Genomic DNA, 27327 nt, shown 5'->3' on the forward strand with positions numbered 1-27327 from the left:
CTTAAACAGTGGAAAACATTGAAATTAAACAAACTTAAAAGCAAAGCATGACAGTCATGAATTCTACTTTAACACTTCATTTGTTTAATGTGCAGAAGGAAAAGAAAGGAAATTATTCACATAACACACTTATAAGTACATAGAGAAACACACCATCAATACATGTAACCACAAGAATCCCAAAAAGGACTGCAAAACCCTGGTCTTCCTTAGCCAAAAATTGCAGAGATACAGTGAATAATACAATGATAGCGTCTCCCTCAAGAGTCCAACCTTCAAACCCCAAATTTATCTCATGATAGCTCATTGGAAAGCTCTTTGTGTCTAGTTATCATTTTACCCATCAAGCAAATCATTTGGCCAACCAATCTAGGAGAAAACGTGACTTTCCCAAGGTCACTTCAGAGGTGTCTTTGATTCTCCTGAGGCAACGGTATTCTTGACATTTCTCTCAAACCATGAAACCTATGCAAAAAGTGAAAGAGTTTTTTCTTCCTTGACATGTCTTGGATAGAAACCTCTCTCAGTTTCCCAAAATTCATCTTTTATTTCTCTAAAACAGCTTTTGAGTGAAACTTATCCCGATGTGTGGAACAGGGGATTTTGCCGAAATGAAGCGGAATGAAGGGGATAAGAGGCTTCTAAATTCTTGGGTAAATTTTTGGAAGTAGGGAGGGATGTTAGGAAGCAGGGGAAAGTGGAATCTCAGAGATTGAGTGAGGGGAAGGGGTCCAAAAGGGCAAAACACAGGCTAAACCTAGAAAATTGCCAGGTTGTAGCTAGAAACTAGGGTTTGTTCAAAAATGAGGAATTTGGGGGACCTAAGGGATGGGAAGCATTTTATAGGGTATTTTAAGGATAGGGGAAGGTGTATGAACATCTGGATACAAGTTTTTCCGATGACTTGACCGTCCAATAGAAATTGGCTTTCAAAACCCTAGGAGAGGGAAATGACCTTGCCAAGGCACAACTGAAGCATGAACAAGATGTAAAATGATTCATTAGACACTGACATGATAATGAAAACCCTATGAATGATGATAAACTCAGCTGAATGGTGACATGGACCAACATTTGGACAAGTTTAGAAGGAGTGAAAGCAAACCCTAGACCTAATGCCTAGTGACCAAATTTTGCTTGAAGACTCACTGAAATGACAAAATTTGACCTTGACACTCTGAGACCACTTTGTAAGAGAATATTTGATCACTGGAGGAAGGCTAGAAAGACTGACACTAACATTGGCTCCAATGGGGATGGTAGCTCCTTGGAGGTGCCAAGAACCGTAGACCTCTGGGAGAGCAGACCAGTGTTTTCAACCATTGGGCAATGGAGTCAAAAACTCAAGCTGAAATGCATGACTAAAAACTGATGACTTGACAACACAAATTGACTCTCACTCAACTAAAAACTGATTCAACACTTAAACACAACTGACAAACTGAAAATGATGCTCAAAGTGGAGCTTATTCATCACAACCTACCCTAACAGTTTCATTCATCACCTGATCAACTGAAATGAAACAACCAATGCAACCAAGTAAGTATCCCTTCTACTGTTCGAATTCTCCGCAAGTGCTCACTTATGACCAACAAGAGAAAACTACTGAAAGGCAACTCCCATGACATCTTGGAAACAGATCCGTAGAATGATATGAATTCTCTCTCCAACTCCAAAAACACTGCATAAGGATCTTGAAATTCAAGCACACTGGAACTTAGCTCATCAAATGGATTACTTCTCTTTTCCTCATACCATGAATGCAAACTTTGATTTAAGCCTTGTGACGAGACCTCTGCTGAAAATGACGAAGAAACCGGCTGCCGGATCAAGTTCATATCAGCACATGTTTCAAGCTCACATGTAGTCAATGGAGAAAGACTTTGACTGCAAACCTCATCCAAAACATCAGCTATTGGATCATGAAAAAATTGAAAAGACTGCTGCAATGTATCCATTGAAAATGTATGACATCCTTCTAGCTATTCATCTTTTTCTTGGGAGATTTTACGAAGATTCTGCCTTATAAACTGAAATGCTTCGAAAGAAATGGGCATAAAATCTTCCTGTATCATCAAATCATGTATTTCGTCTTCCACAACTTCATCTGTAATCTGCCCTTCAATTTCATTTGGTGGCTACAAATCTGATGCTACAGGCTGCTCAAGAATTTTGTTATCTGTCTCATCCTCAACATTAACACTGAGAGATTGTTGATTTGTTATAGGCTGTTCATTTGAAGATTTACTATGCAATCTACCCTTCAAAAACTGAAACGATTCAAAACAGAATGGTACGGAGTCACCTTGAATCATTAAATCATGTGTGTGCACTTCCAAGTCTTCATTTGCAACTTGACAATCAATGGCTTTCGGGGGTTTCAAATCTGAATATGAGAAGTCTTGAACAAAATTTCCTTTGCTCTCAAGATGATTCAAATCAAGACTTGTTGACATTTGATTTCTGATTGCATGGTAGTTATCTCTGATGAACTGAAATGAATCAAAACAAAAAGGCAAAGATCCTTCACTTATTTCAAACTTTGATGCACTCTACTCGTCAATGTCATAGCTGATATGTGATGGCTGAACATTGTATTCAAGCTGCTGAAAATGAACTTTTTCCTCCCACAAACTAGCTGCTGATTTGTCTGCAAGATTAGCTTCTGTTTGGAGAACATAATCATCATCATACTGATCAAACCGAGGTAAATCATCAGTATAAAAGACATCATCAAGCATACATGTCATATCAACAGATCTCTCTTCTCCAAGGTGATCTACAAAACAATCATTATCAGATCTTTGACAACTAGGATAAGAAACAAAATGTTTTGGATCAGCAACTTGTTCTTCTTCAATCAACGAGTCATGAGCTTTAACATCATAATCATTCCTTGTGTTGATCTTGTCCATCATCTTTTCCACTGCACTTACCAAAATGTCAAGCTTCACCTCTAGAGATGTTGATTTTTCCGGATCTATGTTTTTCATCCCTTCTTCCTTCATTCTTGCCCTTCGAATCAGCAGATGTGCTTCTACATTTACTGCATTGTTTTGCATCTCATCAAGCGTTGCAATATCCCTTTTTCTCAGCTGAAACTCCATCTCCGAATCAAAGGCACCCGGATAGTGCAAGAGATCAGATCTAGGAGTAGGCCTTATATCAACTGGCATTGAATAATAAACTTGATTAAATCTGGCTTAAAACTGTTGTACTGTCTCCCCTGGTAGTCTTTTCAGCTGATTATACTCTTCTATAATCACGAGAAGGTTCTGCCCGATCATCCACCTGTCGAGAAAAACTTTGACAAACTGCTGGAAATCTGAGATGCTTGCATCAGGCAGGGCTTTGAACCAACTCTTCACTTTGGCTTACAAAGAAAGAGCAAAAAGCCTTATACTGACATCTTCTTCATCAACTTCAAAAAGATCTAGAAAATTCTCAAAATTCTGCACATGTTGCTCAGCGTTGACATTCTTACTTTCACCATCAAATCTCGGCAAGTATAGATCATAGTTTTTGGGGAAAGCATGAAGAAAAGAAGGTAAAACAAGAGGTTTATAACGATCTGGAATTTTACAAGGTGTAGGGGTATGTACAGCAGGTATAGAATCAGTCTTGGTCTCTTGAGGTTCATCAATCTGAAGATGGTCGTCACAAAATTTAGAAGAAAGGTCTTGATCAAGCTCAAAGGTATGCAAATCTTTGGTATTCACAATCTTCAAAGGGAAAGAATCAACTACAGGCCGAGGATCTCTTCTCAAATACAATATACTTTGCAAAGCCTTCTTGACATTCTTGGGAAAAGAGAAGAAATAATTTATGACAAAGAACAAAATGTCTTGGATGAAATTCCAACTTGAATACCTGGTCTGTCCATGTTGTCCTTTCATGTTTTTGTTGGTCGGGATCATCCTCCAGTGGAGTCTTTGGATCTGATCTCGAAAATGATTTAGAGTCACCAAGTGAATGATTTTAGCCTTTCAAGTGTCTGATCGTTGTCCACTATCAACAATCAGATCTGAACTTGATACAAGTACTGGGGTAAAATGCAATCGAAGTGCTGTATTCACAAGCTCACGGAGATTGACTGAAGCAGCGTTTATCTACTTCCACTAATGCAAAGCAAAAGCGTTTCGAAGGCTACCTGGCGTAACTTCAGGCTCCGTCTAAGACTTATGAAGCAAACACATCAATCAACCGACAAGTTGTTCTCCCCAGTATGGTCGTCAATATGTTAGCGCTTGAAATTTCACCTCAGGCTGAGAAAGCTAAACCTCAAGGCAACATCAAACCACTTAGCCTCGTAGCTAGCCCTACGGGGCTGGAGAGGGCTCTCTCCGGTCTATCTCGGTGAAATATTCAATGGATGAGATTACCAATAGGGTAACACTGATTTTAGGCTAGTAAACTGATCAAAAACGTTGATTTGGGGTTTTTAGGGTTTTGGTGGCAAATTGAGGGGATGGCAATTTTGGGTGCAGGGATTGGACACAGTTTCTGCAGGGGGTTCTTTGGGGCAAGATAGGAGACAATATTGATGCCTTAGATTGAGGCGAATGGATGAGAAAGACAGGTGAGGAGCTAAGGAGGGCAAACAATAACTTTGAATTCTCCTTAAACAGTAGAAAACATTGAAATTAAACAAACTTAAAAGCAGAGCATGACAGTCATGAATTCTATTTTAACACTTCATTTGTTTAATGTGTAGAAGGAAAAGAAAGGAAATGATTCACATAACACACTTACAAGTACATAGAGAAATGCACCATCAATACATGTAACCACAAGAATCCCAAAAAGGACTGCAAAACCCTGGTCTTCCTTAGCCAAAAATTGCAGAGATACAGTGAATAATACAATGATAGCTTCTCCCTCAAGAGTCCAACATTTCAACCCCAAATTTAGCTCATGATAGCTCATTGGAAAGCTCTTTGTGTCTAGTTATCATTTTACCCATCAAGCAAATCATTTGGCCAACCAATCTAGGAGAAAACTGGATTTTCCCAAGGTCACTTCAGAGGTGTCTTTGATTCTCCTGAGGCAACGGTATTCTTGACATTTCTCTCAAACCATGACACTTGTGAAAAAAGTGAAAGAGGTTTTTCTTCCTTGGCATGTTTTAGATAGAAATGTCTCTTAGTTTCCCAAAATTCATCTTTTATTTCTCTAAAACATCTTTTTAGTGAAACTTATCCCGATGTGTGGAACAGGGGATTTTGTCGAAATGAAGCGGAATGAAGGGGATAAGAGGCTTCTAAATTCTTGGGGAAATTTTTGGAAGTAGGGAGGGATGTTAGGAAGCAGGGGAAAGTGGAATCTCTGAGATTGAGCGAGGGGAAGGGGTCCAAAAGGGCAAAACACAGGCCAAACCTAGAAAATTGCCAGGTTGTAGCTAGAAACTAGGGTTTGTGCAAAAATGAGGAATTTTGGGGATATAAGGGATGGGAAGAATTTGATAGAGTATTTTAAGGATAGGGGAAGGTGTATGAACATCTGGATACAAGTTTTGCCGATGACTTGACCGTCCAATAGAAATTGGCTTTCAAAACCCTAGGAGAGGGAAATGACCTTGCCAAGGCACAACTGAAGCATGAACAAGATGTAAAATGACTCATTAGACACTGACATGATAACGAAAACCCTATGAATGATGATAAACTCAGATGAATGGTGACATGGACCAACATTTGGACAACTTTAGAAGGAGTGAAAGCAAATCCTAGACCTAATGCCTAGTGACCAAATTTTGCTTGAAGACTCACTGAAATGACAAAATTTGACCTTGACACTCTGAGACCACTTTGTAAGAGCATATTTGATCATTGGAGGAAGGCTAGAAAGACTGAAACTAACACATACTTTACAATAGAAATACTAAGTTAAAAGAACAATCAGCAAGTGCATTATAATGTTTTGGTTCCGCAAGCGGAAAACTAAAAATACACTAAGGATCAATGCAAAACTAATTTAGATTTAGAATCTAGACTTCAAAAATTATGGACAGAGGCTTTTAAGGTTATTAGGTTCATAGGCCCAAATCACATCGCTTAAGTGGGAGGAACCGACTTGTTGAATCGCCAATTTCTGACATCGCGATGATACTAGATTTTGAATGTTATAGAAAAAGGTTAATAGTCTATCAGGTCTGCAAGCACTATCGCATCGGCGCTTTGAAGTGGAAATAGACTAGGCCAAGGGAACATTGTGGTTTCGATTGTGTGATCCAATTTCAACTGTTGGATCGCGATTAACCGCGACTGTTGGATCACGAAATGGTCTTGCTACAGTGGACAGTATTTCGAGCACATCAAAGGTGGTAAGTGTTTTGGAAGGGTCAGCACCTGATTAAATTCAACCTTCCAGACGTAGAAAAGGTGGAGGGAATAAAATCGTATATCGGGCGGTTAAACCCTGATCTATTGTCCCACTCGAAATCAGCGATGATCGTTGGATCTCACCGATCCAAATCAATGATTCCAAAGCCACGGTACGTTAACTTTCAGCATACGATAAGCGCCCCAATATAAAAAGGTAATTCTCAGTTTTTTAACTTGTTTTTTAGTGTATTTCAATTCAAAATGGAAACAGACGAGTTATAATGAAAAGGGGATCTGCAAGGTGATTTTGGGGTTTTCTTGAGTTCGCTTCCATGCTGCGTCACTTAATCAACCAATCAATCATACTCAATCTCCTTATGCATTAAGTTCTACTTTTAGGTCTAAGAAGACATCATTGACATACAACAAGAAAACAACAGCACTAATCAGATAGATCAGTCATCTATGAACAATAGGCTTTTCTTTTTCATACACTACTTGCAAGTGTTGAACCAGCATGCATACGTACCTTCACCAAGGCAAACCAGCATACAAATCTGCAGATAAAAACTTATAACTTCGCAGCTATTCAAGTCTTCAGATACACCCATATCATAACATTTAAAGCAAAAAATATTTCTTAGCACTCAGATCTATCCTATCCATTATTAGATCTCATAATGATAATTCATTACGATCTTGATCCATCATTAGATCTCATCCATAATCAAACACTCAGGTGCATACTTAGTCCACATCAAGCAAAGAATCAAAAACCCATAACATGCACAATTTCTTTTGATCTAATACTTCATAAGATATTGATTACTTGTGCTCTTCTCCCTTTGATTTCTCGTCCTTATATAGTTTTAGCCTTTCTCAGTACCTCAAACCAAAACAACACTTAGAACCTGTGGTATTCTTAGATGGGATCAAGTAACCATTACTTCGCTCAATATTGTGGGCTAATACCATGGTATTTACCCTTGGTAATCTTGGATTTCCTTGATTTTCCAACCTATACACGCTTTTATTCTTGTGAAAATGCATGCATATGTATACGCTCTTTTTGTACAGTGAACCCGCGTATACAACTTAGCATACCTAAAAATGTCATTTTTCTTCCACTTCTTGATTTCGATCTGTAGTCCTTTGTTCCTTCATCCTATTATTTTGTGCCATTATTTTGTTCCCTCTAAATAGACCTATTGTAATGAGATTTTCCATTATAAATTACTTATGAACTGATTCCTTTGAACTGCCAAGTATATTGTCACATCTGTAAACACAACTACCATGCATTCCATCACATCTTGTATCTCTCCTGTCAGTTTATCTAGTTATGTAGATTCATCTAGCTACCATATACAAGCAAGTTGTTCTGCTACAAGTGGGTTGCCATCAAGTACAACACATGCATCATAATGCCAACACCTTTTGGATTAATGAATTTGTGGTAATCTATTTGAATTTTTGATATAGACTTTGTAGGTGAAAAAGAGAAATTTGTGGTAATATATTTGGATGAAATTACAATTTTAAGTCATATGAAGAACACTTAAAGCATTTGCAACAAAATTTTGAAAAATGCAGAAGGTATGGCGTATTCTTAAACCCAAAGATATCTAATTTTTCTTTGAAGAAAAGAAAAACACTTGGTCATATTGTTTCTAAAGAATGGGTTAGGGTATATCTAAAAAGAGTTAAAGCGATAAAAAATATACCTCTACCAAGGAGAAAATAGGATATTCAGATGTTTTTGGGAAAGATAAAATTTTTAAGAATGTTTGTCCGAAATTACACAAAAATTGTTAAGAAAATCATTGATATGCTAAAAAAGGATGCAAAAGTGAAGTGGACTACATCAGCGAGGAATTATTTTTCCAGGATCAAAGAAGATTTTAAAGAGGCCCCTATGTTGGTAACTCATAATTATCAAAATCCTTTTTAGATATTCTCATTTTCTTCTCCTTTTACCCTGGCAAGAGTGCTTCTATAGATAAATAAAGAGAATAGAGAGCAACCTATAGCATTTTTCATCAATGTTAATGGATGTAGAACTAAAATATAATATTCTGGAGAAGAAATCCTATGCTTTAGTAAAAACACAAAAGGATTTTACAGTTTATATTCTTCAATCTTAGATTACTGCTTGTGTTCCTAATGCTACTATCAAAGATGTGTTGATTCAGAGTGATACTGATGGAAAAAGAGGAAAATGGATTACAAAAATCCAGGAATATGATATGGACATTAAGCCAACTAAGCCGGTGAAAGGACAAGGTTTAGCAAAACAAATTAACAAAAGTTTATCATCAAGCTATGGGAATAAATTTTTTGGTTGAAATTGTTGAATCCAAGACAGAAGAAGAACAAGGTATGAGTAAGGAACCTAATAACAAAATTTAGTATAAATATATTCGTTCTTAGTGGTATAGGGATATTCTCCATTATCTTTGTTTCTTCAACGATCCTTCTTCTTTCGATGGAACAAAATATAAAGCTCTCCATGTCAAAACTCAAAAATATGTCATAACAGATGGGAAGTTATATTGGAGAGATCCAATTGAAATCTTATTGCTCTATTTAACTAAAGAGGAAACTATAGGACTTATAAATGAATATCATGGATGCCTCTATGGTGGTCTCTATTATCACCCAGTAGTTTCCCAAGTTTAAGGAAAGAGATCACTGAGGTAACCCCAAACCAACCTTTAGTCTTAGGCTCTAGCCAACCTAAGTCCAAAGAGGGCTCTCTCTATATGATTTAGCTTTGTTTTTATGGGATTTTAGGCTAGCTCTTAATGTTCATGGAGTTTTGGTTTTGATTTTAAGGTTGGGTGGTGGAATTCTTGGAGCAAATGGATAGAGCTAGGTCTTCAAGACATTGGGCTATGGAGTCAACAAATGGATAGCATAACTGGATCAGATCATTAAAGGGAATGTTCACAGGGAAGGCTAGCAAAGAAACACACAAATTTTTAGGCCTAATGGGTGAAGTAATTCTAACCAGGGTAAAAGGGCACTTAAGAATCCTTTGACTGGAATCAAAATGAATAAAAGAGGGTGATAACGAACAAAGGGAAATTAATAATCCTTTGTTATAGACCAGAGGAGAAACTACGGAAGCTGAGGAGCAGTTAAGAATTTCCTAGTTAATATAGTTTAGGAGAAAACATTCAGAATGTAAAATAGTCAAGACATAGTGCATTCAAGCAACTTCTGAAATATCATTCCTTGTTATAAATTTAGATTTTAGAAATTTACACAAAATATTATGGAAAAAACATAAGGAAAAACAACATTGAAAATGGGATAATACTTATTTGTATTTCACTTTACACAAGAATCCTATAAAATATCTGATCTTTATTCCTTGATCTAGCAAGCCAATCAAGCCATTGATACAATAGAACTCTGATTTGAGAGAAAAATTCTATAGAGATATCTTGGAATCCACCCAAAATACTTCAAATGAAGAAGTATTTATACAAATTCTAAACTTAAATATCTTAAAAAAATAACAAGATTGGTTTTACAAATATCTCAAATTGTTTTACATTAATAAAGCTTAAATAAAGGACACTCAAAACTAATGAATCTATTTGGAACTATATTTATGGATTGAGGGTGAAAATGAAGAGAAAGTTGAATTTTATAGCAACTCTTAATTGATGATGAGGCATCCAAGTCACTAACTGCATCCTTTCTTTGTGCATTCTTCCCCAGCAATTCTGCAAAATTAGGGTCAATTGATACCTTTGTATATCTCAATCTGAGATAGATATGTAAAATGTGAAATAGGTTATTGTATATAAGTATGTGTTTGAGACAAACCTCTCTTAGTTTCACAAAATGCAGTGCCATATGTTCACAATATTCTCTGCAAAACAATGTTAAAAATAGGACTTTACACAGTTCAAAAAATAGGCTATGAAGACATGCTCGTATCTCACTTTTGGTAATACATGTATAAAATGTGAGATAGGTTTTTGTATACTAGCTATTTATAAACACAAGTTTCCTCCAGTGTCTCAAAATTCATCTTAGCTTGGCCGAACTAGTTTCTAAAAACTTATGACTTAAACATGAAATTTCTAAAGAATGTACCATTTCTGCTTTGATTTCAACTTTTAACCTTAAATTTCGTGTAACTATTTTTCAATTTTACTTTGGATAAACTTCATTGTTGTTGGTGAAAGTTTTTTTATCTTTGTTTAACCCTTACTACCTCCATTTTTACTTTTACTATTTACTTTTACCGCTCTGCTTTTTCATCTATCTTCACTTTGACATGAATCTGTATGCCTTGTAACTATCTTCCCTGCTGTTTTTCTTCATGATAGCTGCTTTACTTGACCTGGTCTTCAATTTGATACTCTTTAACCCTGATACACTTTGAATGTTATTTAATGTTTCCTTTTACCTTCACTGTATATTTTAGGTTTTTACTATCATACCAGAAAATGGGAGTGATCGATAAACAGAGACTAATAATTAAGATGAGCAGATAATGATAGAAAGCTTTTGGTGCATTCGAACTTACTTCTAATTAAATTCGAAGACTTCTACACAACAAATCTAAGGTAGGTGACTTCTCCTCAACCGAACATGTGTGCGCAACTACAACCTCTCTCCACGGGTCTTCAAACACCTTTGCCTTACAGTTCCAAGTTCTTTTGGATTACACAAACTGTCCTCAGACAGGCAGCCTAGTAGACTTCGATATTAATAAAAACAAGCAGAATACATAAGGCTTATTACAACAAGAGATCTCAGAGTTCTCTATCAAGCGATGATCTTGAACTTCTACATATCCTTTCTTTTATTTTCATCCTAACTCTACTTTTCTAACTAAAATGACAAAGAAGAAATAACTGAGGGTCCTTTTAGCATAATTTTTGCCGATGGTGTCTACTCAACTTTTCTAGTACAAAATATTCTATCCTATCCTACCATGGTACCATAGGACTCCTATCTGAATCATATTCACTATCAAGATCAAATTCATTAGAAGAGTCATGTGCTGGTCTGTACTCATCGAGAATCTTTTGGTAGTGACGTTCCATCAGCTTAGAGTATTCTTCGTCGATATCTACTAGGTCCTAGGCATCTGTCAGCTCATCCTGTAAAGTAGATTCTGTTACTTTTCCTTTGGCGTCCTCATCTAAAATTATTGTCCTTCTTGATTCTGTTCTTGATGATTATCCCTTTCCATATTTGTCTTTATTCGGTGAAGACCCTGTTGCTAAGGTGTGTACATAGCCTCTTGCTTTTCCCACTTGTTCAAAAAAGATAAAGAGATGTTCTCGATATCTAGAAAAGAATCTTTAAAGACATTTTGGACTGTGGGTGACCTCTGTACTGCCAATTCAATGCCGTTTAAGAGTTCCCATTTAAAAATTTGAAACATATTAGTGGAACTCTCGATTGCATGTTGAACCCATTCTCTACAATTATTACTCATAAAATCTTTGTGCTGCCAGCCTAATTCGAAAATCATTGATGTATAGATTCTTTTGGAAATCATCAGACTAATAATATGGATTACATTATTATTCCAATTAGGTAAAATAACACTAATAGTTACCAAGGATTTTTTATTAATCATAAATTTTAATGCCTTGGGTTCTCCTTGTAAATCATCCATCTTTTGTAGAATTTGTATTTTCTCTGTCAACCTTAAATTTCCAAACTCGTTAAACCCACCAGCATGCTGCTTAATCATTTCTTCATTATTGCTGGTTTTGATTTCTCCGATCCTTTCATGACTGAAGACTTGTGCAAATGGATTAGGATCAATACTCTCTCTTATCTTGAGACTATGATAATCCCAAGGGGATGAGAAGGTTCTGAGATATTGCATCATCTATTGAATGCACTGAGATATCCTTGTGGTTGGCTTTTTTCTGCAGAAGCCATCTTTTATCTCCCAATTAGCAAATCCTTCAAATATCTCATATTGAGGAAAAGTGTCGTTTGCCGCATAATTCTCGTCAAACCTTTGCAGAAAAGAGGCTTCCAATTCCTCATTACTGTCTAGGATTTTTAAAGATAAAATAAAATTTCCTAATTTAGGCTTGATAGGAATTTCTTCAAGATCTAAAATTTTTGCTCCTGTGAAAATACTAAGAGAAAAATTAATCCCTCCAATAAGTTGATAAAAGTTCAAAACCTTGAGGGTCCATATCATTTGTTCAGTATATTCGCTAGAACATAGGTCTAAGAGACTTCTGAAAAATAATTTTACCTTCATATTAGGCAAAGGATATAATTTTACCAGTGTATCGTCTAGCCCTAAAGAATTACCTATATTCTTGGATTGCCATGCTTGGCATTTTTTTAACCAAGTGTTTCTTCTCAGTCTCATTCCCACAACTTTGTTTATTTCTTCTACAAGATGGCTTGCATGTCCTTCAAATATCCTGAACCTATCAACAAATGTATAAAAACTGTCATCCTGTGGATCTTTACCTGTTATGGTAAAACAAGAACCTGGACAAGTCATGAATGCTTTATTCATGTTCCTGGTTAATGAATTTGTCAAAAAATTTAAATTACCTAGGATCCACTCAACTTCAAAATCAAACTGTTGGAACTAGATCTACCATGCAAGAATTCTTTCTTTTGCAATCTGTCTCGATATTTTGGCAGATAAGAAATATTTAAAATTCTTGGAGTCTGTTCGTATTAAAAATTTGACGGGAGTAAGATATAATTCAAACCTTTGTATCCCATTGAATATAGCCAATGTTTCTTTTTATCCTATGAAATAATTCTTTTGGCTGGGTGTGAATTCACCCGATGCATAGGCACAAATTTTTTCTTCACCTTTCTCCCTTCGTTCAAGAAGAACAGCTGCCCAAAAATCTAAAGAAGCGTCAGTTTGGAGAATAACTAGACCATCATCTGGTGGCTAGAGCTTTGGCAATTTCTAACATTCTGCTTTCAATTGTTTAACTGTTGTTGTTGCTCCTGGTGACCATCCCTCTTTCAGATGTTTCCTGATTGGAGTTGTTTTCTCTGTCAAATTTGGGATGTAATTGTGAATGTAATTCAGGACTCCTACGAACCTTTGAATTGTCTTTGTATCTTTCAATTCATCTGGAAATTGAGTCAATTTAGTTAAGACATGTGGTTGCATTTGAATTTCACCATTGACTATGTTAATTCCAGAAAATCTATATTGTCTTGAAACAACATCATTTTTCTTTCCGATAAAACTATGCCATGTTGCTGTACTTCTTTTAGAAAAAATTCTAAATGCTCTAAATGGGTTTTTACATCTAGACTATGAATGAGAATGTCCTCAATATATGTGACAATAAAATCATGTTTGGCAAAATGAAATCCATTCTTCTTTGGAAGAATGTAGGGGTATTTTTCAAACCAAATGGAACAATATTCCATTGGTAAAATCCGGCTGGACAAATAAAAGAAGTTTTATGTTGGTCCTCTTTCTGTATCTGAATTTGATAATATACAGACTTCATATCAAATTTACTGAATACCTTGTTGTGTTGTATCTTCTGCATTATGGTTTATGGCCTTGGCAGTGGATAATTAAAACTCTGAGTAATTGCATTTAGGGGTTTGTAATTTATCACCATTGTAGGTTTACCCCTAACTATCTCAGAATGATTTCTTACTAGAAACGCTGAGAAAGCACAATGAGAATCACTTGGTTCTGTAAGCTGCATCTATAAAAATTCTCTAATTTTTCCTTTTATTTCTTGCTCATCTGAGGGAGTGCAGGGGATCAGCTTTCCTTTGACTCCGTTATCATGCAAGGTTACAATTTCTTGCATTGGACTTTTTGTTTCCCAAAACTATTGGGGATTCTATGAGCAGCTTTTTAGGAGTCTTTTGTGGATATCAATTTGTTCCGTAGACCAGTTGGGGTCTATGCATGCCATTTGTTTTGCTTTGGGTTCTGCTCTTGATTCATAAATCTGCAGAACTTCTTGCCAATCATCAGAATCCCTAATTGGCTTTCTGGCTCCCACCCTTTTCTGTTTATTTTCATATATTGCTTCTGAATTTGCAATAAATAGTATAGGTACAGTAATAGCTTTATTTTTCAGGTTTATAATCAGCTTGTCTTGGCTGATCATTACTGGAAGCACAAAATTTAAGAATGGCATTCCCAACATTAAACTAGCTGAGGGATCAAAATGTTGTATTGCAAAGATGTTAACTATACTCCCCTCAAATTTTAATGGAATATTATCTACATAATGAGTTAAACTCACATATCCTCCTATGGTTTCATAAACCAATATGTTTTGCAAAGGTTTCTAGAGATATTTAAACAAATACGGTCTAGCCAGATTATTTGATCCACTAGTATCCAGGAATGCATCAACAGATATCCATTAATTTTTGACTTGAACTTGAATTGGGATATAAATAAGGCTATTAGTATTAACTATATTTTTTAACAAAGTATTTTCTTTTGTCTTAGTAATATCTGGTTTTTGTAGACTGGTAGAGGTCTTGTTTCTTTTCTGAAATGGACAAAAAGTATTTACTTCTGGAAAAGGTAACATTGTTTGCTTACCTTTGTTTTCTGACTATTCTGACTGTGAGCTTTCTGATTCATCCTCTGAAACCTATGTTGTTTCGCTAGTGACTTCATTGTCACTTTCTTCTTCTTCACTGTAGTGGATCTCTTCTGAAAACTCATCTTTTAAACAGGAAAAATAGAAATTCATCTTCTGAACACATTTTTCTTCTCTTTTGCATCTAATATTTCAGTCAAAATATATACATCTGAAATATCATCTTTTGATTCTACTATGGACCAATCATCTTGAAACTCTTCTATATCTATACAGGATTTGAGTTTATTTGATGAATTTTGCGGGCACTTTCATGCGAAATGTCCTTCCTTTTTACAAATGAAACAATAATTATTGTTTCTTGGTCTTGATATTTTCTTCAAAAATTTATACTTGCGGAATGGCTTTCTAGGATTTGAGACTCTCTTGGGTTTAAATCTACCATACCTTTTTGTTTTCTTCTTCCTTTTGAATGGTGTCCATGGTAGCATTATTTTGCAGGCATTTGAACTGGGCGTGATGTCATGCGCCTTCTTTTGCCATCATAAGTATTTAACTTTCTCTGTAATTCTGAAAAGAAGGTTAACCCAATAAACTTGATCTAATCTTTTGTTTTGTACATCTAGATATTTCATAATGAGGTCTCCTAGGTTGCCTGGTAATTTTGACAAAAAAGAAATTTTTTGAGCCACATAATTTGAGATATTAGCTTTAAAAACCATAGCCATGAAATCTTTACTGAATTGGTCAAAGTATTTCAAATATTTTAATTCCATTCGACTAAGATATGTTATCAATTTCTTTTTCTCATTCACTGGTTCTGGCACGAACTGTGTCTTCAGCAATAACTCTAATGTTGTCAGTCCGGCTTCCATAACAGCTCTTCTCTCTTCCTCTGATGGTCCCATCCACCAATCATAGACTATACCAGTCATGCATTTTTCTGCTATGACCATAATGGATACATTATCCAATTTTGTTGTGACCTGCATCTGATATAGAGCACCTATCCAAATCCGAATTGATTCTCCAGGGTTTGAAGAATTATCCAAATCTAAGATATAGCCACTTGTGTTAGCAGCATACAGATCTTCTTCAACACGTGGGTACTTACTAACTTCTTTTAGGATATGAGCCTTATTCTCATTATTTATGCATGGCAAGATGAAAGAAGGGAATTTAGAGGCAGCTTGTTCTAGGGTCATCACTTCCTTTTTCGAAACAAAGGGTTTATCTGTTTTATATGTTTCTCTTTCACTAGTTAGCTTTCTAGTGTTCTTAGAAGTGGATTCTTCTGCATTGGTTGTAGTTACTGCTTCCTTTGATTATTGTTCCCCTTCTTGATCCCAATAATTGGGTGCACTCATATCTATGTGAAACTTAGGAATTTCTTTGACCTTCTTCTTTTGTCTCCTTTTTCTTCTTTCTTCCTTTTCTAGCTTTTCTGATTGCTACTGATCATAGAGAAATTTCAGATTAGCATTTATCAGATCAACTTGTTTACCTAAATCATCTAGAACATCTTTAGCGTGAGCACACCAAGTGGTTAGATAGTTTCCTATCTGGTATACTTGGTCCATATCATTTGGATTCTGTGAGTTTTTTTCTAGTAATGGAGCACAGTCAGCTCTTGTTGTTGGCTGTCTAGTATTGGATGAAGAAGTACTGAACTTTGTTTTAGGCGGCCACTTTCCTCCTTTTATAAATCTGCGATTTGCAAACTGAAATTCTTCTACAGGCAGAGTAGTATTTACATAAGTTCTAAACATTTTATTTACAACAAAGAAAGGCTTTTCTTCTGGTATGTACAACTAGTTTGTAGACAGCAGGGTACTAGTGGAAGAACTAGCTTCATCTAGTAAATGGATATGACGATAAAAATATTTTCTTCCACTGACAGGAGGTTGTTCATTTTCTGGGATTGCTAGTAGCACATGCTTTTCTGGCATGACTATGGGCCGTGGTATCTTTGGTCTGTTTGGAATAATTCTAACGCAACCATATGATACAGACATTCTTTTGAAGGAATTATTAGAACTATCTATGGATGCCAGCGATTTATATTGGATATACCAGTCATTAGGCAAAGCTTCTTTGTCATAATGAACACCTTCTACTTGTGCATTACTTATTCCTACAGCAACACAATCTTTTAAAACTAGCTGTCTTAATTTAGGATGCACTGTATTTGTTAACTGAAAAGAGGTTTGGACTATCACTGATAAATATTCACTGTCTTGAACCATTTCTAGACCTTGTACTCCAATCAATGTTTTCCAACAATCTTTCAAGTGAATATCAGATAGACTAATGGCATAATCTGGATAGATAGTGCCATATTGACATCCCGAGGATAGATTTCCCGATATGGTTCCAATTCATTCATGATCATATATGTTATTTCTGGTGTCGAAGACTTCTGCTATACAGGCAGTGTTTAGGCCATGGCGGAATAATGGAGCTAATCCAATTCTAATTCCTCCAAAATGTAAATAGAAAAATGTCCATGTTTCCTCTGCTTGTCTTTTAAGTGTATGTTTTATTTTCCATCTCTGTTTTAATATATTTGATAAAAATATCGAAGTAAACATGTCTTATGACTAACATTAAGACTTTTTATCCAAGGCTGCAATCTTTTGATCACCTGTAAAATAAAACAAATTGTAATGGAAACGTTGGGTTGACATGGAGGGTCATTAATGGCTTTATAGAGCTTTATAGGTATATGGAGTGAGTCCAAAGTGCTTTTGTGAGGTAAACCATGCTTGAATTGATTAGCAAAAGCTTTAAGTGACGTAAAATGGTTACACAGGGTTTTACTGCGAAAACAGGAAAAAACAAGAAAAACAGGGGTTTTCGTGTTTAGACAAGTGAAGGTTTGATTTTTTTGAATTTTGGCGCAACGTGAACAGTAGATGGTTTTGTCATTTAGTGATAGGGTGGTAAGCGATTTATTTCACACCACTTTTATGGGCTTGGTGGTATTCGGGACGGGTCACTTGATTCCATTCATTAAATGACACATAGCATCGGGGGTCGCGCTGAAAACCACTTTTTCAGGTGGGTATCATTCGGTGGATGATCCCACTCGAAATGGCTTATGAGTGTTGGATGTGGGCCTTCAGATCAGATGGTGATTGCACTGCGAAAGAGTGCAGAGGGTAAAGGGGGGGGGGGATGGGTTAATTACAATAGTATGGTGATTAAGCATGGGTTAATGATGAACTTAGGCAGCGGGGGTGATTTGTGGAGTTTTACTTAACGTAATCGTGAATTGATTAGTTAATGAGCCTTGTCAAGGTTTCAGTGAAATTCATAGTTTTATAGTTAGAATTAGTTCTATGGATATTAATGTAAGGGATTTAATATATACATACAAGAAAGGGTATTAATGGGAATTAATATATAGAAGTTACAAGTTAATATGAAAACGGTGGAAATGAATTTCACTAAGCATAATGTATTTTCTGTGATTTGTTTGCTTTTCGCATATATGCATTATAACTTAGGCTAAAGTGTTTTTGTGGTTTTTTGGGAAAAAGGGTTTTACATGGGGGTGATTACTTTCCCTAGGAAAATAATGTTTTAACCATAGGGAAAGGGGTTTTATTAGGGAAATGAGGGGGAATGAAGGGAGATGAATTTTTGATGAGGGGGAATCTAGTACTTGTTTTCCTTAAGTCATTAAGTTGAGGGTTTGGCCCCTCCAAAAGTCAGAGAAATGCTTCGAGCCTCTTTGAATTAAAGGTTTTTGAGCACTTTGAATTTATTTGTTGGAAATTAGTGAAGTAAAGGGGTGAAATTAATGGGGGAAGTTAATTATTTGACTTCATAAACCTTATGCATGCTTAATTGCCAATTCACATTTGAAATATATGTTGAAAGATGATAAATGTTCTTTTGTGTAATCAATCAACATACTTATGAAACCTTTCTTCTACTTACCCATCTACTCATCCTACCATTTTTTTCTTTATTTTATTTGGGTGCATTTAGGCTAGCAAACCCTTATCCATTTTCTTTTAAAATAGAAAACTATCTAATTCTAACCTTATATCATCCAAGGGCTCAAATTAAACTGATGAGCCCCTTTTATTTACTCTACCTATCTAATGATCTGCTAAGATTAAATAGTTTGGTCAGATTTTATTCTCTAACTATCAACATGAAATTTAAAGCTTGGCATAATCAAGATTAAATAGTTCAATTACCATAGATTGTGGCATGAATAACAAGCTATACACAATTATTATTATGCATAAAAGTAAATAGTAGTGGTATTTTGACTTGCACACTTTCATGGTCTTTTGTTTTGGGGTTCATATTTTTCATTTTTTTAGACCATTTCCTATTCTTTTTTTCCTTTGATTTTTCTTTTAGGACATACCCTCTTTTCATTTTTTGATTTTTCATTATGGAAAACCTTTGTAGAAAGCAAAGGTATGTACATATTACAAGGCTTAACCTTAGTCATTCAAAAGTATGACTCCTATTGGTATAGGAACCTAACAGTGGCTCTAATTTGGGATGGAATTTCCTTATGAAATGTCAAGAACACTGTTCACTATTAGCCTGATCCATTGGGGCAATCCCACACATGTATAGGCTTTGTTGCATCATTTTTGTGACTAAAAATTTTGAATTGAGAATACACCCTTTTCTGCAAACTGAAATATGATCTAACATAAACTTGCTGTTGAAAACTAAATTTATTCAAATTGAAAGCCTACCTACTTACTCTAATCAACTTTCTGGCTGCTAGTTACATTGGTGAATTTTGCTGCTTTTGCTTGTTTGTGATTAAAATTGATATTCTAAAGCCAATTATAACCTTGTCAACAAATGAGAAGATAAGGAAATACTTGATTTCCTTTGTTCACTCTAGAAACTGTACAAAACGATCTTCCAAAATATACACACTATTTTTGAACTGATTTAAGCAACTGTACATCTGTTGTGGATGGCCTGTGGGCCATGAAAATGAAATATCACTTTCACCTTTATCACCCTGCATATTTCAAACAAGCTTTGTGATGATATTTCTTCTAATTGAAATATTTGACTCATGAAACATTTATCATCTTGATCCTGAATCTAATTGTTAAATGAACAAAAATTATGATTGCATTCACTATCTAACCCATCAATTATGGGATCATGAAAAACTTGGAAGGATTGCTGCAACTTATTACTCATAGGTTCAAATGTGACTTCACAAATTTCTACAAGCTACTCATCCTTTTCTTTGGAGTTTTCATACCACATTTCCTTTAAAAATTGAAATGATTCAAAACGTAATGGTATAGAACTTTCTTGTATTATTTGATCAGGTGTTTCAATGGAATTTGACAACTATAATTGTGAAACTGAAGGATCTTGATCAGGAATTTTATTGTCTTCTTTGTTGTTAATGTCAATACCTAAAGATTGCTGATTTTTTATTACTTTAAATTTTTCTTTGATGAACTGAATTGAAGCAAAACAAAGAGGCAAAGAAGCTTCACTTATTTCCAAATTTTCTGCACTTTCTTTGTCACTTTCATAGCTGATATGAATAAGGTTATCATTGTTTTCAAGCTGATGAAACTGAATTTCTTTATTCCCCAAATTGGTTTCTGATTTCTCTGTAAAGTTAGTTTGGATTTGAAGAACATAATTATCATTATACTGATCATATTTAGTGTTGGCATTATGACACGGGCATGGCACTATGGCACAGGTATTGTCCTTGATGGCAACTCACTCGGAAAATCACTTAGATGATAGTTCAGGCTCACAGGCTCTCAGAATAAAAGAAAAGAAGGTATACGTAATTTCCCATTGACCAAACTGCATATACATGTGGCTTAATAGACTAAAAGGTGTGTATGCATATATATGCACTTGCATGCACAAAAAAATCACGTACAGTTTGGAAATCTTGGTTTTTGGTCCTTGGCATTTGGACCTGTGGTTTTGGACCATGGTATTCTCATACAAAGTGTTGAACGTAGGTATTTGGACCTAGGTATTGGTTCTAAGTGGTTTTGGACCATGGTATTCAGTAAGGCCTAAGATTATAAAAGGGGAAGGAGATCATTAGGCAAAGGCACTCAAGGATTGAATATCCAATGAAGAGCAAGATCTAGAATACTGGTTATTGAGTTATGGTGCATAGCTGAATTTGAATCAAGGAGGAACCTGAGCGCTAGAAGAAGGATAAGTTCTATTGGTGGGTCAAGATATCAAGGCTTGAAGAGAAGTATCTTTGTGTGAATTTGATCTGTTATATTTGGCGCATGACTTAATCTATAAATTTGATGATCTAGGTACAATGATGTCTGAATAATTGAAAAGGGTAAATTATCTTTTATAGATCTGTATGCAGGTTCAGCATAGCAAAGGCACATATACAAAATGGTTCAGTAATTCAAAATAGCGTATATTCAGGTTTGCCTTAATATAGCAGTGTATGCACACAGGTTCTACATATTGAAGTAGCATATGTCTCGTAAAATATGTTTTAGCTACTTTTGTTTATTGCTGCAGTGTTCTGGGTTCAGGGTTGGTTTTTGGTTACTATTACTATATTCTAGTTACAACATTCAGAGGAGTGGGTGTTTGATTTAGTTTTTGGGTTGGTGCAAAGGATATTTGTTGATGCAAATATATTTGATGTTTGATTATTTTTATTGATGGATCTAGTCTGAAAATTTATGAAACGTGGTTCCTAGAAGAAAAGAGAAGGTTGTAGCCTTCTGTAGGTCAGCACCTATGTACTAGCACATCAGCTACTACAAGAGCTAAGGGGGTTGTTGCTCCCTTCCAGGAGAAGCTGGAGAACGAGAGAAGGTTGTAGCCTTTTGCAGGTAGAAGCCCACGTACTAGTATAATATTGCACCAGTACAGAAATATTGTAAAAAGAAGTTTCTTATTAAAGGAAGATAGAGACGAATTGCAGCAGGTGGTTTTCACCCACATTGGGTTTCCACCTTATATCTTGTGTTCATGTGTGTGATTTCCTGTACTGTTTATTGCACTTGATTACTGTTTTATGGTTCTGATTCACAGATTAAGATCAACTAACTAAAATTAGAAGTCTACAAGATATATGTGATTTTCTCTAAACACAGTTGCGTATATACGCATGTTTAATTACCAAAAGTAGTGTATATCAATTTGTTTATGGAAACCAAAAATTGGTAAATTGTTAATACTAATTCACCCCCCTCTCAGTATTATTTCCAACAATTAGAATCAAAGCAGGTCCTTCAGAAGAAGCTTGATTGCTTGAAGGAAGACCTATCATCATGAGAAACTACGAAAAAGAGGTATCCATCAGACCAACAATTTTTATGGGAGTAACTTCATCTATTAGAAGGTAAGAACCACAACCTATCTTCAATCTCTTAGAACAGAAGTTTGGGATATCATGGAAGGAGGATACACATTTCTAGTAGCAACTCCTACAAATACAGCAGGTAAAAAGCAGTATGAAACAAATGCAAAGGTTGTCAATACTCTATTGGGGAGTCTATCATAATCAGAATTCATCAAGGTTATGCAGCTCAAAACAACCAAAGAAATATGGGACAAGATCATTCTAAGCTATGAAGGAGACGATCAGGTAAAACGTGTAAAACTACAATCTCTCAGAACTCATTATGAAACTGTCAAAATGCACAATGATGAAAGTGTAGCTAATTATTTCTTACGTATAGATGAGATTATTAATCGCATGAAAAATTTGGGTGAAGGGATAAAAGAAGTTACTTTAGTTGAAAAGGTTCTAAGATCCTTGTCTTCTAAGTTTGAATCAAAAGTTTCTGCCATAGAAGAAAAGCAGAATATTCAGAGTATTACTATGTCACAGTTGCACGAAATCCTAACTGCTTTTGAAATGAGAAAAGGGGTCCATTAGACATGAGAGAAGCCGCATTTAAAGCTTCGGGAGAAGGATAATATAATGAGTCGGGGCATACATCAGAAGGAGAGGAAGAATCAAACTTTGTCAAGAACCTTCAATGGGGTTCTGGAAGATTCAGAGGTAAGCTACCATTCAAATGCTTTGCTTATGGAAGAGTCAGTCACTATGCAGCCAAATGTCCTCATAAAGATAAGCATGATAAAGGTAAGGAACCAGTTAAATGGAACAAAAAACAGAACGTAAGTAAGAAGAGTTATTATACACATGAAGACAGCAATGGACTTTCAAATAATGATGAAGATGAACATTGTAATGATTATAGACTTTTGATGGCTTTTGAAGATGATGATTTCTTGGATGCTATAGATGAAGATAATCTCTATGAAGAAATTCCCAAACTTAAAATCTGTTTAGAAGAAACGAGTATGATCATAGATACTCTGACATTCCAACTTGCTGAAAGGGAAAAACACAATGATAAGTTAGACTGTGAAATTGTGGGACTTAGAAAAGATATTGAGAAAACAAAAGCTCTTAATCTTAGATTTGCTAAAGGATCTGAAACTTTAGATGAGATTATCAAAGTGCAACATTCTCCTCTAATCAAGACAGGTCTTGGATATACTAAAGAAGCATCTCAAGCACAGAATCCATCCACCTCCAAAAGTTATCTTGATGCAGCAAGGAGAAGTGAACAAGTTGACAATCGTTGGCAAAGGCATAAAGAAAATCACTAGGTAAATCGAGGTCAATCTACTTCAAGGATGAACATAAGCTACAACCAACTGCAGGTAAATAATTCTCAATTTGCCTCAAGAATGAATGTTAATGGAAAATACAATCACCTGGTTGGTAGATTTGATAATCGTAGGAATTTCTTTAACGGCCAACATTTCTCATGTCATAACTTTGGACACAAAGATACTCAATGTGTTGCTTACAAGACCATCATGACTAGATAAGCTCGAAATCAAAGGAGTGTGACTGGGATCATGAAGAGTACCTACAATAACTTTTCTGCTCTTGAAAATGAAATAGAATTCTCTATCTATAACAACTTCGATCATGAAGATTTCGAATGCAGGAGTCATTTTCAGTAAACATCTCAGAAGGAGCAAGCTTCATTGGGTCCCAAAACATGGAGAAAGAAATAATTGCAACCAGATGCGTTTATAACCTTATATGTGGAAGGACAGGAAAATCAATGGTACATCGGCATTGGATGCTCGAAACATATGACAGATGATAAAGAAAAACTTTAGTCATATAGTGCCTTAGAAAAGGAAAGGAAGGTCTCATTTGGAAATCACACCCCTGCACTCATAAAAAGCAAAGGCTTTGTTCTTTTAAAAGAAAAGGTCAAAGCTGGAAATGTTATGTATGTTGATGGATTAAAGCATAATCTATTGAGTGTTATTCAAATGTGTGATCAAGGAAATGAGGTAGTATTTCGATCAAATGGATGTATTGTTCCTGAGATTAATATAGGAGAAACAGTGATCAAAGGCATAAGAACTCCAAATAATTTATACATACTCAAGGGAGGACAACAACAATGCTATCTAAGCAAAAATGATGAACATTGGCTATGGCACAAAATATTGGGGCATCTAAGCTTCCCCCAAATAAGGAAAACATGCAAATATCAGGCTTTTTGTGATCTTCCTGACATCAGAATTCTAGACAATACAATATGCAAATCATGTCAATTTGGTAAGAAAACCAGAACACATTTCCCTGAGAAAGAAGGATTAGCTAGTAAGCCACTTGAACTTGTCCGTACTGATTTATGTGGTCCATCAAGGAAAAAGTCACCTCGTGGAGAAGAATACTTTATATTTTTCATTGATGACTTTTCCAAGATGTGTTGGATAGGACTTCTGAAGCATAAAGATGAAGCTTTTGAAAAGTTCAAAGCTTTCAAAGCCTTGGCTAAAAATGAATCAGATCGCAAAATCAAATTCCTCAAGTCTGATCGAGGAGGGGAATTTACCTCAGATGAATTTTTCAACTTTTGTGAAGAACATGGAATAAGAAGGGAATTCTCTACTACAAGGACTCCTCAGCAAAATGGAGTGGTGGAAAGGATGAATGGAATGGTTCAACAAATGGCTCGTGATATGCTTGATGAATCTGGAACTCCTACAACCTTCTGGGGTGAAGTTGCATTTGGTGTTGTTACTATTCTCAGCAAAACAAACGTCCATGTAAACACCACTCAAACTCCTCATGAACTTTGGTATGGTAAGACTCCTACTGTAAAATACTTCAAAGTCTTTGGAAGCAAATGTTACATCAAAAGGACTGATGAAAGGCTTGGCAAGTTTGAACCTAGAGCAGACGAAGGCATTCTCCTTGGTTACTCTTCTCGAAGTAAAGGATATAAGTGTTACAATAGAAGACTTGGAAAAATTGTTGAAATTATTGATGTGGTGGTTGATGAAGCAGGCAACAATCCAAAGCAGGTAAAATCTGAAGATTTTAAAGATGATGAGGACTATCCTTCAAATCAGACTAATGATGAAGAAGAAACATATGAGGCACCAAAAGAACGAATAAGGGTAGAAGAAAAGACTCCATCCAGGTATGTCCATAAGAACCATCCAGAGACTCAAATTTTGGGGTAGAAAGAGGTAGGTTTACAAACAAGAAGAACTATTATAGAAGCTTCAAGCTATCTAGCATTTCTCTCCTCCATCAAACCACGAAATATAAGTGAAGCATGAAAATATGAATGTTGCGTCAAGGCCATGAATGAAGAACTTGAGCATATTGAAAATAATAACACATGGGAATTGGTTCCTAGACCTAATGATAAGAATGTCATAGGGGCCAAATGTATATTCAAAAACAAGATGAATGAAAATGGAGATGTTATTAGAAACAAGGCCAGAGTTGTTTGTAAAGGGTATGCTCAAAAAGAAGGTATAGACTTTGAAGAAACATTTTGCACCAATTGCCAAACTTGAAGCCATAAGAATGTTCCTTGCTCTTTCTAGCTTTCAGAAGTTCAAGGTATATCAAATGGATGTGAAATCTGCCTTTCTAAATGGAGACTTAGAAGAAGAAGTGTATATTGAGCAACCAGATGGATTTATCCTTAGAAATGATCCAAAACTTGTATGCAGACTCAGAAAAGGCCCTCTATGGTATTAAACAGGCTCCAAGGGCTTGGTATTATCGTCTGGACAAATACATCCATCAACAAGGTTTTTCAAAAGGATCAACAGATAGCAATCTATATATAAAAATTGACAATGATAAATTACTAATACATGTTGTGTATGTTGATGAATCATCTTTGGTAGCAATGAAGAAGCCATGAGTCAAAAATTTGCCTTGGTGATGCAGAAAGAATTTGAAATGTCCCTGCTTGGTGAGCTCACATATTTTATTGGTTTACAAGTCCAACAAAAGAAAGACGGTATCTTTCTATCACAAACCAAGTATCTCAAGCAGATCTTGAAGAAATATGGTATGGAAGATTCGAAACCAGTATGTACCCCTATGGTAACATGATGCAACCTCAGCGTAAATGATGAATGAACAGCAGTACATCAACCAACCTATAGATCCATGATTGGTAGTCTGCTCTATCTGATAGGTACCCAACCAGACATCATGCATGCAGTGGGAATAGTTGGAAGATTCTAGGCTAATCCAAAAGAAGCACACCTTCAGGCAGTTAAAATGATTTTCAAATATCTTCAAGGAACACAAAAATATGGCTTATGGTATCCTAGAGATACAAATCTCACACTTCATGCATACACAGATGTAGATTGGGCAGGAACCATGGATGACAGAAAAAGCACTAGTGGTGGTTCATTCTTTATGGGGTCCAAATTAGTATCTTGGTTCAACTTGAAACAAAGTTCAATTGCATTATCTATGGCTGAAGCAAAATATGTGGCTACTATATCTTGCTACACACAACTCCTTTGGAGGATGTAAACACTGTAAGATAGTCAAATCACTTGTACTCCACCTATCTCCATTTTATGTGGTAATACAAGTGAAATCATTATTTCAAAGAATTCAGTCATGCATTCAAAGACCAAGCACATACCTATCAAATATCATTTTCTTCGTGAACAAGTTCTTGAACAAAAGGTCAAAATGGAGTATGTTCCCTCTAAGGAACAGATTGTTGATATCAATGTTGCACGAAGCGGGAGCGAAGCGGAAGCGGAAGCGAGAGCGCGGAAGCGGAAGCGGGAGCGCGGAAGCGTCATTTTCCAAAAATCTAGGAAGCGAAGCGTCCGTGGAAGCGTCTGCTATATATATATATATATATATATATATATTTTATATTTTTTTGCATTTATACTCAAAACAAACATCCCAAATACCAAATTAATTGTAGAAGACATGAAAACATGCATATTTTTGCATAAATCAAGATAGATATGGCATCCATGATTCCATTGTAGTTACTAGTATGTACAACAATCATCTATATTCTAGCTATTACAAACATACATCAAATTTTTAAGCATATTATAAAACATAAAACATTTAAGCATATTATAAAAC

This window comes from Pinus tabuliformis, chromosome 2_2 (genome assembly GCF_031772625.1).
Source record: "Pinus tabuliformis cultivar Carrire ecotype Pingquan chromosome 2_2, CPIR1, whole genome shotgun sequence".
Taxonomy (NCBI): Eukaryota; Viridiplantae; Streptophyta; class Pinopsida; order Pinales; family Pinaceae; genus Pinus; species Pinus tabuliformis.